Raw genomic sequence first — 5,000 nt, 5'->3', positions numbered from 1 at the left:
GGTAACGCTTACAAGCATACAAGTAAATTGAATTTATCATCAATGCACAATAAGAAAATATTGAAGAAATAAATGAATGAAAAAAAGATGCAAGCAATGGGAGGCGAAGGGGGGTGGGGAGGAGGCGGGGGTTGGGGAGCGGAAGGAGGAGGAGGCGAGAAAAGAAGAGTAGGAGGTGAGGAAGGGAAGAGGAGGCGAGAAAAGAAGAGGAGGAGGTGAGGAAGGAAGAGGAGGAGGTGAGAAAGGTGGAGAGGGAGGATGCGAGGAGGAAGAAGGAAGGAAAGCAAGGAGGCAGCCAGCTCGAAGGAAGCTGTATCTCGCCGCCATGAGCAGGGGAGGATAAAGATACAGAAGGCAACGACAATGAGGCGGGTTCTTCTGAGATGCTGAAGGGGGGGGGGGGGGAGGACATGCGGGGAGGGGGGGGAGAGGACATGCGGGGAGGGGGAAGGGAGAGGACAGGAGAAGGAGGGGAAGGGAGAGGACAGGAGAGGACAAGGGGGGAGGGGGAAGGGAGAGGACAGGAGAGGGAGGGGAAAGGAGGAAGGGGGGAGTGAAGTGGGAAGGGAGGGGAGGGGAGAAGACAGGAGGGGGAAAGGGGAGGGAAACTGCAGGATCAAGGTGAGGGGGAGGGGGAAAGGGAGGAGTGAGGGAGAGGGGAAAAGAGAACGGAGAACCGCAGTCAGCCCGCACCGGTGTTGGGGAGAGGGAAAGGAGAGCGAAGAGGAGAGAGAAGTAGAGAATGGAGCGGGGAGGAGGGAGGGGAGAGGGAGAGGGAGAGGGGGGGGGGCAGAGGGGACCCGCAGTCGGTCAGCGCCGGGAATCAAAGAGGGGGGAGGAGGGAGGAGGGAGGAGGGAGGAGGGGAAGCTATGAATGGCAAGAAGGAGAGGCAAAGGAAGGAGGGAGATTGGTAGGGGAGAGGGCAAGGGGGAGGGTGGAGGACGGAGAAGAAGAACAGGGAATGGGGGAAGAGATAGAGCGGACAGACAGACAGAGAGAAAGAGAGAAAAAGAAAGAGAAAACAGGTATTATAGTCATATAAAACAATAAGATGTAAGCACATTTTTAAAAAGTAATATGTCATTGTATTAGCAACAGGCATTTCTGTCTTTGAGACTGAAATAAATTTGAGATTGCAAAGCGTCGTAAAAGATGTGTTGGATATAACCAAGGGCATTCGTATATGAGGGAGTGACGTTGCACGAAAGTATTGCAACTGCAAAGGATATATTGCCGACGTGTGTTGCCAGAGTTTGCAAGAAATTACTCGTAGTTTTCAAGAATCAATCAGTCGGCAACCTTTTGCAACTTTTGTCAGATATTGAAGAGAGATAGATAGATAGATAGATAGAGAGAGAGAGAGAGAGAGAGAGAGAGAGAGAGAGAGAGAGAGAGAGAGAGGGCGAGGGAGGCGGAAAGAGGGAGAGGCGGAGAGAGAGGAGGGAGAGAGTGAGAGACAGACAGACAGACAGACAGACACGGGGGAAGGGGAAAGAATAAGCTCGACAACTCCTCTGCCGGAGCCGACGGGGGCGAATCACCCAAGTTACGCAAATGTCTCCGTGAGCCACTGACCCCGACTGACCCAGCCTCAGAAGAGAAGGGGAAAAGCTCGGCCTAACCCGAGGCATAAGCACGCAAAGGTCGCAGCACATTGAGCCAATGGCGCAGAGGAACACCAGTAAAGTAACAGATGGTGTAAATGAAACAAACTGTCGGTCACGTTAAAGAACGAATACATGATTATAAACAAAAGATAAGATAAGATAAAAAAAAAAAAAACGTTATTTCATTTTCTCTCGTTCATACATTCGTTCCCTGACTGTACTCCGGCCTGTAGTTTGGCCATCCTGCCCGCCATCCGTCTTGATCCCTCGCGCCGGGAACGAAATCAGGTCCGCTGCTCAGGATGCTCAGCATGCAAGTCGCTCGGGGGACTACAGTCTCCGCAGTCTGCAAGGGCCGCCGGCAGGGCTCCCTGCGGCCAAAGTCTCCTGTTCCTTCAACCTGTAGTTCTCTCAGTTTGCATTTGCCTCGGCCTGCGGTTCCCATAACTTGCCCTTCCCTCAGCCCGTGCCTCCAGGGATGCTCTGAGCCAAAGCGGGCACCCTCGCGTCCCTCGGCGAGCGGAACCGAGGATGAGAAACGGAAAGGATGTTCAGCGAAATGCTGCCAAGTCATTCGTGACGCCACGCAGTCTTTTACGTCATGTTGGCGCACGGTGGAGACCCTCGCCGACAAGAACCTCATTCATACCCAAAAATTCTCTCCTCATTCTTGGTTTTACTAAAAGATTTACACATCGTAGTGTGGTGCTCTTTAACAGAGTTAAAAGTTGTGGTATTAATATCCAACAAGAATATACAATATTCTACAACGTGAGAGGCTAGCTCACGCCGACCCTTGTCACTATAGTCATAAATCTAGAAACATGAGATCACTGACTGACGTTTTTAGTATCTTTTCATCATTCTCCTTGAAATGCATTATAAGCTTTTCATGTGTCTCCCCCACCTTTTGCTTCACATCTAATATTTTCACACAGGTAGAACTATAGCTTTTCTTTACTCGTCATTTTCATGCATGATTTACTTCCAAAGAACGATCCTTAGAACTTGGTAATAGTCCTCGTTGGCAATTCTAATAACAATGGAAGCCCAGGTGTGACTTGCTTTTACGTTTGCGAAAAAGAACAGTTCGTCCACGCTAACAGGAATTTAGTGTAACCCTGTAGAGGTAGTTCTGTACTCAGAAGGCATTTCGGTGTGCTCGCAAGTCTCCTTCCTTCGCTCTCTCTCTCTCTCTCTCTCTCTCTCTCTCTCTCTCTCTCTCTCTCTCTCTCTCTCTCTCTCTCTCTCTCTCTCTCTCTCTCTCTCTCTCTCTCTCTCTCTCTCTCACACACACACTCACTCACTCTCTCTCTCTCTTTCTATCTGTCTATCTATCTATCTATCTGCGGCCTTTGGTTTTGGAAGTTAGTTTTGTTTTTTTAATTTCTGCTACATTTGCCAGTTTCTGAGACACCCCAGACATCCTCTGTTGCGTACACATTATCATCGAGGGGATGTCGGCAGGACAAACAGATGAGGTTCAACTGAAGAAGTAGAATGTCCTTCATGGGTGTTGGCAGTCCGTCTCCAACATCAAGGTTTTCGTTTGGGTCTGGATCACAACCAAGTGCCAGTTGGGTCATTCAAAAGGAAAATTAACACAAAGGGTCCCAGAGAAAAAGTTATATGGGAAACGTTGGTGAGATTTGTAACTAAGGTTTCCGTTATCAAATGGAATTTAGGCGTCCAACTTAATTTGGCTTTCTATGATAGACCTTCCTGAGAGCGCCGATTCATAATGTGCGGGGTTAGTGAAGGCACTACACCGGTGAACTATCCTGCTCCTTGGCATTAATTCTTATTTACTGTTTATAACTAACTATTATATGATACATCTAACATACCACTATATTAACCTATGTATTTAGGATTTAACCTCACATCCACTTATTCCTTGACAAATACAATACTGTTAATGCGCGCCACTTGCTCTAAAGGTTTAATCTTCAATCTTGAAGATTATTCCTTAGTAACTATTATATCTACATCTAGCATACTACAATATGAACTAACAGGAGCAGCATTTGGGTGTTACCTTCACATAACTTCCCTGATAATAAGTTGAGAATATGTTTCCTGTTTCCTTATCATCTTGTCAGTGAACACTGTAAACTGGGGTATCTTAATACTATTATTAGTATTATTGTTGATGTTTTAGACTAGCCTCTTTATGTTTTTAAACTACAGTGGAGGTGGTGGGTTGAGAGAGATGTCAGCGTGGAGGCTTCTTTGGAGGAATGCAAGTATTCAAGCAAGAAATATCAGATATTACATAAACACCGTATTTCTAAGGAGGAAGAAGGTCAAGCGTTAGACGTGCAGATGAATTTTCTCGGGAAAATACCATTACTAGTAACCAAAGGGATTGGATGAGGATTAAGAGAATACCAAGTGATATTTCAATTGTTACAGTCTGTTTTCTAGGGTCATCATCATCCAGACATTACTAAATTAATATTTTATTTGCATGAATTATTTGTGTCAGCCTCCCGAATAAGTTCACAAAGATTATAAGTTGTAAAGCGTTCAAAAGCAACTAGTGTAGTTTATTACGAAAAAAGTGTGCAAGAGGTTATGCACATATCTTTTTCTTCTTCACAGAAAGAATATATCTTGACTGCCAAACTGTCCTTAAATTCATGTAACTTGAATTTTACAGAATGCATGCATGCATATGTTTCATTATTAATTATAGGTTTACCAGTTTTATCAAATAAAATCATGGAGAATTTCTTTCTAAAGACATATTTTCTTCTCTCCCAATATCCGAGGAATAAACTATATACATATATATATATATATATATATATATATATATATTATATATATATATATATATATAATATCATATATATTGTACACACACACACACACACACACACACACACACACACACACAACCTAACATTTATATATACACACACACACACACACACCACGCAGCATGCACTACGCACGCACGCGTGCACACACACACAACACAAACACACACACACACACACACACCACATATATATATATATATAATATATATATATATATATATATTATATATATGTGTGTGGGTGATAGTTTGGTGAGGTGTGTGTTGTGTGCGTGTGTGTGTGGTGTGTGTGATATGTGTGATGTGTGATAGTAGTTGATGTGTGTGTGGTTGTTGTCTGGTGTGTGTACACAACATACTATACTAAAATATAACAAATAAATATATAATATACATCACATCACATCAATCACACAAATAAAATATCAATAAATAACAATAAACTACTAATATATATATAAACACACACAGGCCGGACATCTTAAGTATTAGAGTAGCACATACGCACCGCACACGCACGACTGCACGTACGCACGCACGCACGCGTGCACCACACTACACACAC

Source organism: Penaeus monodon, chromosome 40 (genome assembly GCF_015228065.2).
Source record: "Penaeus monodon isolate SGIC_2016 chromosome 40, NSTDA_Pmon_1, whole genome shotgun sequence".
In the NCBI taxonomy this organism is placed as follows: Eukaryota; Metazoa; Arthropoda; class Malacostraca; order Decapoda; family Penaeidae; genus Penaeus; species Penaeus monodon.
The sequence above is the reverse complement of the archived record's forward strand: the minus strand, read 5'-3'. Positions refer to the sequence as shown.